Here is a 13,703-nt window from a genome sequence, read left to right on the forward strand (position 1 = left end):
TTTTTTTTAAATTGGCTTGGTGGTGCGGCCGGGCGCAGGTGGCTCACGCCTGTAACCCCAGCACTTTGGGAGGCCCAGACAGGCAGATCACGAAGTCAGGACATCGAGACCATCCTGGCTAACATGGTGAAAGCCTGTCTCTACTAAAAGATACAAAAAAAATTAGCCGGGCGTGGTGGCAGGCACCTGTAGTCCCAGCCACTTGGGAGGCTGAAGCAGGAGAATGGTGTGAACCCGGGAGGCGGAGCTTGTAATGAGTCAAGATCACGCCACTGCACTCCAGCCCGGGCGACAGAGCGAGACTCCGTCTCAAAAAGAAAAAAAAAAAAAATTGGCATGGTGGTACATACTTATAGTCCTAGCCACTCCAGAGGCATGGTGGTACATACCTGTAGTCCTAGCTACTCCAGAGGCTAAGACAGGAGGATTGGTTGAGCCCAGGAGTTCAAGGCAGGACCGAGCCACTGCATGTCAGCCTGGGCAACAGAGTGAGACTCTGTCTCTTAAGGAAAAAAAAATATATAATGAATGTCTTGTGTGCCTTGCTATGTACACAGGTTCTCAGCCCCTGAGTGGAGTGCAACTTATGGGCCTACCCTATGCTCATGAGGCCAGCAACAGCCCCTCATCCTGCTCTCACCAACCCAGCTCCACATCTGCCACACCCGGTCACGCCCAGTTCTGAACCCTCGACTGGTTCTTTTGTGGTTCTTCTCCCAAGTCGAGGATCCACTCCTTATTCCCTTTCCCTGAATGTACCCCAGTTCCCAGAAAGCTCTATGCACTGCAGAGCTCTGAGGGTTCAATCCTTTCAGATTCCACCAGTGTAAAGCAAGCCACCAGTGTAAAGCAAGCCTCAGCACCGCTTTCCTTTCCAAACCCACTGGCAGTCCTCCCAGCTCTCCTGTGGCACAGATTCCAGCCTCTGCTCCATCCCTTTCCCCTCCTGCCCCTGTGCTCCACTCCCACTGCTTCAGCCTCCTGACAGCTCACCATCTTTGCCTGGCCCATTACTAATCTGCTTCTCTATCCCACCTCTTTTCCACTTCAATCCATCCTAAACAGCACTGCCTGATTTATCTTTCTGAAGGACAGCTCTGACATGCGACTCCTCCGCTCAAAAGTCTTCAAATACTCCTCCTACGGAAAAAAATCAAACTTTTTAGCCTGGCCTAATTTAAAGCTCTTACCGACTGTATTCCCAGGTACTCCTCCCCAGGGAGTCAAGTAAGCCTAGAGAAGGTCAAACACATGGGCACAAACACCCCAGACGACTTCGGTGGTCTCTGCCGAACTCTGACCACTAGTCTCTTAAAGATAAATCCTAGAAACATGAACATATTTTTGCCTTAAAGAATGAGAGCCAATTTTTAAAGGTAAAATATCTCCCCACCAGGAAAGAAAAAAGACATGCTTCCAAAACTTAGCTTATTTCCTGCAAAAACTACAAAACATAGAAAGTACTCTGAGTTGGAAATGTTTTTATAACCCATATTCTAAATCATCTGTGATTTAGAAAGAGAACTGGAAGGAAACAGGAATAACAGAAACTATGTCTTCAGGCTATTTAGAATGACACAGTGCTCTGTAAAGCTCAGCTAATGTCTAGGTTTGTTATGTGGTCACTGTGAGAAAAGCATTCTGTGAGCCTACTCTGGTGCCAGGCACCAGTTTAGGTCAGAGTAAAATAAGCGCAAATATTTACTTGGAGTCTGAGTACATATATAACCATATTATATAACAACATGAAAATAGGATAAAAGTTTCAATTGTTGATAAAACATTTAACAATAAAGTGGCCTCAATATCTGGGTTCGTATTTGTATGGCTTCATTCATTCACTTAACAACGACCTGACCATCTCCAGTCATGTGCCAGGCACCACAGCTCAGGGGAGTCCGTAAGAAACAAGACACAGCACTTGCTGTGCCAGAACTTGCTTGCTGGTCGAGGAAGGCATTAAGTGAACAGTGCAAGTCGTTATTTTGATACATCAACTGCTATCCATTGCTAAGGAAACATAAAACTGCATAAGAAGGGGAGACAGGTGAGATGGGGAAGTCTCTCTCAGAAGGTGGCCAGAGAAGGCCACTCTGGTGTGGAGAAATCTGAGCAGCGCCCCAAGGAGAGGGTGAGCAGGTATACAGAGTCCCCGAGATTCCGACCTATTCCTACTGGCCAAGATTTCTCACCTGCTGAAACACTGACAAAGCCATTTCTACCTCTGCATGTCAGAGGCAAATTAACTTGATTGTCTCTCTCCTGGAATGTTCAGTCCAACTGCTATCCTTCTCTTAAATTAAACTCTGACAGTACAAAAAAGCTCAGTCATAAAAAAAGGTAGAGGAAGGGGACCACAATGAGGCAGCAGAAACACAGCAAGAGGGACTCACTATAAAACCTGTTTTTGTTTGTTTGTTTGTTTGTTTGAGACTAAGTATCGCTCTGTCGCCCAGGCTGTAACGCAGTGGCGAGATCTCGGCTCACTGCAAGCTCCGCCTCCTGGGTTCATGCCATTCTCCTGCCTCAGCCTCCCAAGTAGCTGGAACCACTGTCGTCCACCACCACACCCAGCTAATTTTTTGTATTTTTTTTTTTTTTAGTAGAGACGGGGTTTCACCATGTTAACCAGGATGGTCCTGACCTCCTGACCTCGTGATCCCCCGCCTCGGCCTCCCGAAGTGCTGGGATTACAGGCGTGAGCCACTTCGCCCGGCCTATAAAACCTGTTTTAAGGAAGACAGATACATCTCCTATTAGTCCCAGACATTCTGTCCTAAGTAAGCTTTGAAGTTGGGCGCACTGGCTCATGCCTGTAATTCCAACTACTTGGGAGGCTGAGGAAGGAGGATTGCTTAAGCCCAGGAGTTGGAGGCCAGCCTGGATAATATAGTAAGACATCATGTCTTTAAAAAAAATTAAAAAGTGTGGTGGCTCTCGCCTGTAATCCCAGCACTTTGGGAGGCTGAGGCAGGCGGATCACCTGAAGCCAGGAGTTCAAGACCAGCCTGGCCAACATGAGTGAAACCCATCTCTACCTAAAAAATACAGCCAGGCGGTGGCTCACACCTGTAATCCCAGCACTTTGAGGAGGCCGGGGAGGTGGATGCAGGTCAGAATCAAGACCAAGCCACCAGCCAAGATGGGTGAAACCCAGTCTCTCTACTAAAAATATAAAACTTTCAAGCTGGCGAGTGTGATGGCTCAAGCCTGTAATCCCAGCACTTTGGGAGGCGGTGGTGGGATCAGGTCCGGGGAGATGAGACACCATCCCACAGCTAACAGGTGAAACTCAAGTCTCTACTAAAAATAAAAACTAGCAGGCTGAGGTGGGAAAAGCTGACCCTTCGGGAGGGGCTGAGGCAGGAGAATAAAATAAACCAGGAGGCAGAGCCTGTGGCTGAGATCAGGCACTGCATCCAGCCTAGGCTGACAGAGACTCGTCTCAAAAAGCTGTGAACACGGTGGCAGGCACCTGTACTCCAGCCTGGGAGGCTGAGACAGGAGAATTGCCCTGAACCCCAGAGGCAAAAGGTTACAGTGAGCCAAGGTGCTCCACTACACTCCCAGCCTGGGCTGACAAAGCTCAAAGACCCGTCACCAAAAATAATAATAACAGGCGGTGGCTCAAGCCTGTAATCCAGCTTTTGGGGGCCCGAGGCAGGATCATGAGGGATTAGGAGATGAGACCATCCCTGGCTAACAATTGAAACGTCTCACTAAAAATACAAAAAAAAACTAGCAGGCCCAGTGGGGTGCCTGTAAGTCCCAGCTACTGGGGGAGGCTGAAAGGCTAAGTGAACAGAGGGAGGAGCTTGAGTGAGGCAGAGATCAAGCCACTGCATCTCCAGCCTGGGTAACTCAGAGCAAGACTCCGTCTCAAAAAAAAATAATAATAATATGCTCTTCTGTAACAATTAATACTGGGTGTAGTGGTGGGTACCTGTAATCCCGATGCTTGAACCAGGAGGTGGAAGGGCTGCAGGTGAGCTGAGATGGCCCCACTGCACTCCAGCCTGGTGAGCACAGCAAGACTCTGTGTCTAAAAAAAAAGAAAAGGCCGGGCACGGTGGCTCAAGCCCTGTAATCCTTGCTTGCACTTTGGAGGCAGAGACAGGTGGATCACGAGGTCAGAGGTCCAGAGATCATCACAAGCTAACATTGAAACGTCTCTACTAAAAAATACAAAAACTAGCCAGAAGCCGAGGTGAAGCCTGTAGTCCCACTCAGGGGAGGCTGAGGGTAAGGAGAGAATAGGCGTAAACCCAGGAGGCGGAGGCTTGCAGTGAGCTAGAGATCAGGCCTGCACTCCAGCCTGAAGTGACAGAATGAGAGACTCCGATCTCAACAAAAAAAAAAAAAGAAAAGAAAAAGAATCCAGGTTCCTTCAAGTTAACCAGCAATGACTAAAAAGCAAGCAAAACAATAACTCCCAAAAGAATAAAAAACACTAAGTCACTGTTTTCCAGTAAGGAAAGCACATCACAGTAACCTGGGGCAATAGAGATACCTGATGTTTGCTTCCTTGGCTATTTCAAGGAGAAGGAGGCAATACAGTGTCTACAGAACTAGATGCTATGACCTTCTTACTCTAAGAGTGAAGTGACAGCACTGATTTGGGGAAGGTGATAAGCGGGGAGCTCAGGGCAGGGCCCTCTACCTTTTCACCACTGTCTTCTCAGGACTGATGGCGTAAAGCAGCCTCCCCAATTCTTTTTTTAATCAATGGACTTTCTTCTTCTTCTCCTTTTTTAAGAGATGGGGTTCTTGCTCTGTGACCCAGGCTAGAGTGCAGTGGCACCATCATAGCTCACTGCAGCCTCAAATTCCTGGGCTCAAGCATCCTCCCATCTCAGTCTCCTGAGTAGCTGGGACTAAATGCATGTGCCATCACACCTGGCTAATTTTTATATTTTCAGAGATGGGTCTTGCTATGTTGCCCAGGCTGTTTTCAAACTCTCAGCCTCAAGTGATCCTCCTGCCACAACCTCCTGAATAGGGCTTTTTTAAAATTAGAGATGGGGTCTTGCTATGTTGCCCAGGCAGATCTCCAACTCCTGGGCTCAAGCTCCCACCTTGGTCTCCCAAAGTGCTGGAATTACAAGCATGACCACTCCACTGGGCCAGAATTTATTTATTTCTTTTTTTGAGACAGAGTCTCGCTCTGTCACCAGGTTGGAGTGCAGTGGTGTGATCTCAGCTCACTGCAACCTTCACCTCCTGAGTTCAGGTGATTCTCCTGGGCCTCAGCCTCTTGAGTAGCTGGGACTACAGGCACGCACCACCACGCCCAGCTAACTTTTGTATTTTCAGTATAGATGGGTGTTGGCCGGGATAGTCTTGATCTCTTGACCTTGTGATCCGCCCGCCTCGGCCTCCCAAAGTGCTGGGATTACAGGCGTGAGCCACCGCACCCAGCCTAGAATTTCTTTTTTTTTCTTTTTTTTTTTTTTTTTGAGACGGAGTCTCACTGTGTCTCCCAGGCTGGAGTGCAGTGGCGTGATCTCGGCTCACCGCAAGCTCCGCCTCCCGGGTTCACGCCATTCTCCCGCCTCAGCCTCCCAAGTAGCTGGGACTACAGGCGCCCGCCACCGTGCCCGACTAATTTTTTGTATTTTTAGTAGAGACGGGGTTTCACCATGTTAGCCAGGATAGTCTCGATCTCCTGACCTCGTGATCCACCCGCCTCGGCCTCCCAAAGTGCTGGGATTACAGGCTTGAGCCACCGCGCCCGGCCTAGAATTTCTTAATGTTCCTCTCCCCCTCCACAATCCCACCTAATGTAGCAATTAACAGTTGGGACAACCAAGAATGTAATTTCTGACAACAGTTGATATTTCATTTAAAACCAAAAATATTATTAATTCAGAAGGCCCAAGAAAAAGGCTCTTGTACTGTTCACTCTTCTGAGGGAAGTATCCTAGAAAACAGTAATCCAGTAAAGACATTCAGGAGAGCCCGGGTACATGGAGAGCATACTCTGATTTTAATCACTTCAGATATTTTCACCAGGTAATTAAATTCGCTGTCCAATCATCTGTCTCAAAATCCTGCTTTATTAATGAGAACCCTTAATGGGAAAAGAAATTTGGTATTAACTACATCGTTTGGGAAATCGTTAATTCTAGAAACGGAAAATTAAAACTACTCCTGACTTCCCTTTAACCCCACTTCAAAAGTCTACCTGGTCTAGCCAAGGTTCTCACTGGGAAGTGAAGAGAGGAGGAATGTGAGAGGTGCCAGGGAAAATAAACCGGAAACGAGAAAGTGGAAAAAGGAAACAAGAACCCAGTCTGGGGTGGCTCTTGGGACTGGCTGGCTCCTCTCTCTCTCCTTCCGCTGTGCTTTCTCTGCTTCTCTGCGAATCTCTCTCTTAACCAACCACCGTCATCTCGTACAGGGTCCAACACAGCCTAGGATTCTACATCACAGCAATCATCAAATGTCAGTCATGTCTCTGTCTCCAGAGAGTCTCCTCTGCAACAACTCCCTCCCTCACTGTCTGCAGGCCAGGTGGCTGGTGCACCGTGGAACTGGGGAGGATACAGCAAGTCCTGTGGGCAGCTGCCATTGACACAGGGATAATGGGTGGGGTGCCTGAGAAGGGAACATGAGTAGGCCAAGCAATGATGATGTCTTTAACATGGGAACAAACTTCTCTACATGTGCACTTAGAGCACTACCCCCATATCTGAGAAGGACATGCTCCAAGACCCCCAGGGGATGCCTGAAACTGTGGATAGTACCACACTTTATATAGACTACATTTTTTTCCTTTATGCTCTATTTTTTCCTATACACATGGTAGGAACTTAATCCCATAACACAGTTTTATTTATAAATTAGGCACAGTAATAAATTAACAATAACTAATAATCAAGCAGAACCACCATAGCAACATACCGTAATAAAAGTTATGGGAATGTGGTCTCTCTCATACTGTCCCATATTTCATGGTGCCATACCTCAAAAGACAAGGCCATGGGTACAGGGGCTACTGCAATTCTTCGCTCTGGCACTGCACTAGCTGAGGACACGCCACAAAGCGGCACACTGGATTCATAATGGAGAATCCAGAACAATTCCAGTCCCCCAAACACACAAAATAAAAACACAACAGAACAGTCTCTGGTGTTTTTTCTTTCCTTTAAAAGCATTCATGAATATCCCCACTGTCTTATCTGCCCACTGTGTCAAAAACAGGAGAGAAGGCCATGGCCAGAATCATGGAACATCTAACAAACGCAGTCACTTGTTATTTTGACAAGTCATTTGCTTTCAGTTCACCTGTCGCGTCTGTCAAGAAAAACATAGGCTGTCTTCTAAATGTCTGTTTTTAACTTTTTTTTGAATGACAAATTCCACTTGTACCACAGAAGCCATATTATGCATGCTGGAGAGGCCCCTTTGTGGTCCCCCATCCCTGGGTTCTTCCTGGGCATCTTACGGCCTCCCCTCTGGTGACAGGTAGCACCCCGAAGACTTATTTTGATTCTTAAAAAGGGACAGATCCCTCCTTCCAGGTACTTCCAGAGGGTGGGTCCCCTTCTCACGGGAACATACTACTCCCACTCACCAGACCACAGTGGTGAGTCCAGCCCAGACTGTGAGTCATGAAAGCCTCAGCTCCCAAAACAAATGACAAGATGCCAGGGACACTGCAGTCATCTCAGAGGACACCGAAAGACATCCGAGGGAAGCAGAGCAAAACAGCAGCTGCTGGACACCAAGGGAGCCACAGCTCAAGGGGGTTCGTGCTCTAACAGCAGATGGCACTACACCCTTCCCGATGACGTCACATCCTAATAAAGCCCGGTTTGCAGTGGCTGCTGTGATAAAAAAGCAAGCGCTGCATGAAATCAACATGGAACAGGAAACAGGGGTGGGGTGGGGCGGAGTCCAATCTGATTCCGAAGTTTGAGAAGCTGTATAACCCATTAGTAATTGTGGCTATTTAAAAATAAAATATAGTTTCCTTCAATTTATGGGTATTCGTTTTCTTTTCTTTTTTTCTTTTGGAGGCAGAGTTTCACTCGCTGCCCAGGCTGGAATGCAACAGCGTGATCTCGGCTCACTGCAATCTCCACCTCCCAGGTTCAAGCTTCCTGTGTCAGCCTCCCAAGTAGCCAGGATTAGAGGTGTGCACCACTACGCCCGGCTAATTTTTGTATTAGTAGAGACGGGGTTTCACAAGGTTGGCCAGGCTGGTCTCGAACTCCTGATCTCAAGTGATCCACCCACCTGGGCCTCCCAAAGTGCTGGGATTATGGGTGTGAGCCACCACGCCCCCAACAACAGGTATTACTTTTCAAATGGCTACCCTAACTTCCTAGGACATAAAGAGTTAAGCTGTTTAGATGGAAAGATTCAATAAAGGGCCGGGCGTGGTGGATCACTTGAGCCTGTAATCCTGGCACTTTGAGACCAGCCTAGGCAACATAGGGAGATCCTGTCTCTTAAAACAAAAAAATTCAATAAAGGGAATGTCAGATATATATCGGGGCCTAAGGGCATTGTGAATACCCTGAGACATAAAGATGCCAAGAATCTGCCCTCAGGGATGAGACGCCAACAGAGACTGACTGGCAGAGGTGGGGGAGGAAAGAAAATGGAAAGGAAGGGGGAGCAGGGCAAACTAAAGGAGAGAAAAGGAGACAGGAAGGAGAAGAGAGGTGGGGGAGAGGGATGGGAAAGAAGAGGGAGGCAGGCCGGGTGTGGTGGCTCACGCCTGTAATCCCAGCACTTTGGGAGGCCGAGGTGGGTGGATCACGAGGTCAGGAGATCAAGACCATCCTGGCCAACACGGTGAAACCCCATCTCTACTAAAACTACAAAAAAAAAAAAATTAGCCAGTCGTGGTGGCAGGCGCTTGTAGTCTCGGCTACTTGGGAGGCTGAGGCAGGAGAATCCCTTGAACCCGGGAGGCAGAGGTTGCAGTAAGCTGAGATGCTGCCACTGCACTCTAGCCTGGGCCACAGAGAGAGACTCCATCTCACAAAAAAAAAGAAAAAAAAAAAAAGGGAACTGACTTCCTAATCTTTGTGTTTCAGAACAAAATCCAGCACAGCTGGGCACAGTGGCTCACGCCTATAATCCCAACATTGTGGGAGGCTGAGGCAGGGAGACTGCTGGAAGCCAGGACTTGGAGTCCAGCCTGGGCAACATAAAGAGTCCTCATCTCCCCCCCCAACACACACACAATTTTTTAAAATTAACTGGGCATGGTGGTGCATGTTTGTAGCTGAGGCAGGAGGATCACTGACCCTCAGAGGTCAAGGCTACAGCAAGCTATGACCCCACCGCTGCACTCCCGCCTGAGTGACAGAGTAAGACCCTGTGTACAGTCTTTAAAAAAAAAAAAAAGGCCAGCAGGAACTCAGTAACTGCTTATTGAAAGGCATCCCCCAAGAGAAGAAGAATTGGCAAGCAGCCTTGAGGACAGAGGCATCTCAGAGATTTTATATACTCAGGGGGTTGGGGGTTGGTGGTGGGGGAGGAGTGAAGGAGTGGCAGGAAAAGATGTAAGTAAGACACAGGCCAGAGCTGGAAGCAGCCCTGAAGGAGGCTTCAATCTGTGGCTAAAGCAGAGAGCTGGTGCTGAGGCTCCAGTAAGAGCTCAAACTAGACCCTCCAAGCAACACAGACAGCACTGGAAACATTCACCAGAGAAGCCCCAGGATACATCTCTGGGGTATTCAGCTCAAAATGCAAAACCTGAATCCCGCCATGAGGCAGCCACCAGACCCAAAGTGAGGGTTGTCCTACAGGATAACTGGCCTGTACTCTTTAAAACCTCAATGGAGGCCGGGCACAGTGGCTCACGCCTGTAATCTCAGCTACTCAGGAGGCTGAGTATCAAGAGAATCGCTTGAGCCCCGAGGGGCGGAGGTTGCAGTGAGCCAAGATCGCACTTCTGCACTCCAGCCTGGGTAACAGAGTAAAACCTTGTCAAATAAATAAATAAATAAATAAAGTGCATGTGTTAGGAGAGCAATGTGGCAGTCCCATGTGCAATGAATCGGAGTATGAAGAGCCAGTAACTCACTCCCGGGACCTCCTCTTCAGAGGCTTGTCAGGTCAATTAGGAGATGATTACAACAGTCTGAGTGAGAAGTAGTCCACCCATTAACTTCTCCCCACTCTGAGTGAGCTACACAGTTTCCTAAGTCTGTTTTCCGGTAAAGTACTTCATTTATTTTTTATTTTTTTTTTTATTTTTTTATTTTTTTTTTTTTTTTGAGACGGAGTCTCGCTCTGTCAGCCAGGCTGGAGTGCAGTGGCCGGATCTCAGCTCACTTTATTTATTTTATTTATTTATTTTTTTTTTGAGAAAGTGTCTCGTTCAGTTGCCCAGGCTGGAGTGCAGTGGCACAATTACAGCTCATTGCAGACCTGACCTCCTGGGCTCGAGCAATCCTGCCACCTCAGCATCCCAAGTAGCTGGGACTACAAGCTGTGCTCTGATGCCCCCCTAATTTTTGTATTTTTTATAGAGACAGGGTCTCCCTATGTTGCCTAGGCTGGTCTCCAGCTCCTGGGCTCAAGCAATCTGCCTGCCTTGACCTTCCAAATTGTTGGGACTACAGGCACAATCCACTGCACCTGGCCAGTACTTCATTTGTATGGAAGCAGAACCAATACACCCAACAGAAAAGGAAGGAAGCTGAGGAGGGCTCCTCGGTAAGGTATTACACGTAGGCATCACCCCTTGGAGACTCTTAGAAAACACCACGGAGGAGGCAAGGTGGCTGAATTTGAACTGCAATGCTGAAGTCCACACAAGTAACAGCCATAAACACACAAGAGGGAAAACCAAACCTCATTCAGCCCCACGCCGGGCCACATCCCTCTACCTAACAGTACGGTACTAGACCCCAGGCTGAATGTGTCTGACTCTCTCAGTGCTGTGGACACTGGGGCCATCCTGGGTGCTGCAGGGTGCTGAACAGCATCCCTGGTGTCTGTTCATCAGATGAACGAATCCGTGGTCACTGCCCCTCTTCAGCCACCAGTCTACAAATGAACTGTAGAGGTTTTCCAACCAATCAAATGAGTAACAGAGGTTCAGATGGGCAAGTTGCGAGGTGGTGCTGGCTAGAATGGAAGCAGTGAGGGCCCCAGAGAAATAAAGAAAATAAGTGACAACACCCAGTCATGTAAGTTATACAATTTATAGCCAACCTGAGTAATATCTGAGATAATTTGACTGATTTTAGAGCTTTATCTCCCAAAGAAACTTGGCCAATTCAGAAAAGCACGGCCGTCCCTTGCCCACTGTGGCTGCTGCCACCGGAGGGGGTTGGGAGTGGGACAAACACACCCCAGACGTTGCAAAGTGTCAACAAAGCCCTTTACTGAAATGTCTACCTAGGAGACCTAACTGCCTTTCTATGGCTAGACCTACAGTGTTCAGGCTCCACCACCTGCCACACACTGTTACTCTGTTAAATATAAAAGAACGTAAAAAACAAAAACCGACAGGACTCACTCTTCATCCACAAACAGCTCATTCTGAGACCTTCTTCAGCACAGAGGAATTCTCCTTCCAAGGTCCTTTTAGTGAGCAAACACCCAAATTTCAGATATCACACACAGTAAGAATCCAAAGGAGATTTAAGTTGGAAAAATTCAGAAAACCTACCTATGCTTAAGCACAGAATCCCCACTCTCAGTGTAGTATATGGTAGCACATAACTGATAACAGAAATTTTTTTAAAGAATAGGACAGAGCAATATTTCTCTGGGAGGTGATGTTGCACAGTGACTGAAAACGAGGGTCTGGGCCAGGTACGCTGGTTCACGCCTGTAATCCTAAAATTTTGGAAGGCCAAGGCAGGTGGATCCAGTTTGGGCAACATAGTTGGACCCTGTCTCTACAAAACAAAATTTAAAAAATTAGCCAGGCAGCCAGGCGTGGTGGCTCACGCCTGTAATCCCAGTACTTTGGGAGGCCAAGGCAGGTGGATCACGAGGTCAGGAGTTCAAGATCAGCCTGGTCAAGATGGTGAAACCCCGTCTCTACTAAAAATACAAAAAAATTAGCCAGGCGTGGTGGCAGGCACCTGTAATCCCAGCAACTCGGGAGGCTGAGGCAGAGAATTGCTTGGGAGGCGGAGGTTGCAGTGAGCCAAGATCGCGCCCCTGCACTCCAGCCTGGGTGACAGAGTAAGACTCTGTCTCAAAAAAAAACAAAACAAAAAAAAACGATTCTTAGCTTGTGAGCCATAGAAAGATATGGCAAGCTGTAGCGTGGCAACTTCTGGCTCATAGCATAGGGTCTAGCACACAGCAGGTAGTTAAAACAGCTGCAATGATATTGGCTTCTCCCACTATCATCACAAGTTATTCCTTCCGGCTGACCCATCCTATTGATTACCACCTGGCCTACAGGTTAACTTCAGGTAGCCAATTCCGTGCCATGAAAAGCATGCTCCCACCTAAGAGAAACCTGACATTCCTGCACCCCAAGAAGTACATTTTTGAGTCTTTAAATCAAACTATGTAATCTTGCCAAAGAACTCTGAAAAACCCAGTATACAAAAGGTTTTTTCCACAAGTTTGTACTCTGAGTAAAATTCTATGTTCTGCAATTTATAACTAAGAGGTTATATTTTAGTTGCTCATCTCCCAACACCTTTTCCTCACTGCATCTCAGAGTGCTCACTTACAGCTGCTCATGCACGTCTCCTCTTCCACAAGACATGAAGGTTTCATCAGCGACAATTAGCTTAACCAATTACATTTTACTTGGCCTTTGGTTTTGCCTGATTGCCTTGTACAGAGTTATGAAGAGTATTGCTATTTAACATGTTATAAAAACTACCAGGCCGGCCGGGCGCAGTGGCTCAAGCCTGTAATCCCAGCACTTTGGGAGGCCGAGACGGGCGGATCACAAGGTCAGGAGATCGAGACCATCCTGGCTAACCCAGTGAAACCCCGTCTCTACTAAAAAAATACAAAAAACTAGCTGGGCGAGGTGGCGGGCGCCTGTAGTCCCAGCTACTCGGGAGGCTGAGGCAGGAGAATGGCGTAAACCCGGGAGGCGGAGCTTGCAGTGAGCTGAGGTCCGGCCACTGGACTCCAGCCTGGGCGACAGAGCGAGACTCCGTCTCAAAAAAAAAAAAAAAAAAAAAAAAACCTACCAGGCCATGCACTGTGGCTCAATGCCTGTAATCCCAGCACTCTGGGAGGCCAAGGCGGGCGGATCACAAGGTCAGGAGATGGAGACCATCCTGGCTAACACGGTGAAACCACGTCTCTACTAAAAATACAATTAATTGGCCGGGCATGGTAGCACATGCCTGTAGGCCCAGCTACTCGGGAGGCTGAGGCAGGAGAATCGCTTGAACCCAGGAGGCAGAGGTGGCAGTGAGCCAAGATTGCACCACCGCACTTCAGCCTGGGCAAGAGAGTGAGACTCCGTCTCAAAAAGAACTACCAGATTACAGTTCTGTTGACAATAACAGCATCCAAAAACCAGTGACAGAATACAGAAAGAAACATGACTACAAGGTCTATGAAAGAGCAGACTATAGTAACCTAAAGGCAGATTTAAACAAATTCCTGTAATGTGCTAATTTCAGTCATGCTAACTTTGAGAAAGTTTTTAAAACTTTTAAATGTAAATAATCCACTTTCACATTTCTTCCCAAATGAAAAATATCTCCTTTTTTCTGTCACTGACTTTGGCAAATTTTCCAAAA

The 13,703-nt window shown here is 47.6% G+C and overlaps 1 protein-coding gene across 5 annotated transcripts in view; it reads right to left on the reverse strand.

The window, feature by feature from the left end:
* Positions 1 to 13,703, reverse strand: part of GNB1 (G protein subunit beta 1) — a 115,588-nt gene that overhangs the window by 71,722 nt on the left and 30,163 nt on the right. The window contains exon 1 of one of the 5 annotated variants that reach the window (XM_009211987.4): positions 7,577 to 7,941. The exons of the other annotated variants lie outside the window; for them this stretch is intronic. The gene's annotated coding sequence lies outside the window, so the exon portion shown is untranslated. Of the gene's footprint in view, positions 1 to 7,576; positions 7,942 to 13,703 lie in introns of those variants that run through there. 5 annotated transcript variants of the gene reach the window in all.

The sequence above is a fragment of the Papio anubis genome, chromosome 1, assembly GCF_008728515.1.
Source record: "Papio anubis isolate 15944 chromosome 1, Panubis1.0, whole genome shotgun sequence".
Lineage (NCBI taxonomy): Eukaryota > Metazoa > Chordata > Mammalia > Primates > Cercopithecidae > Papio > Papio anubis.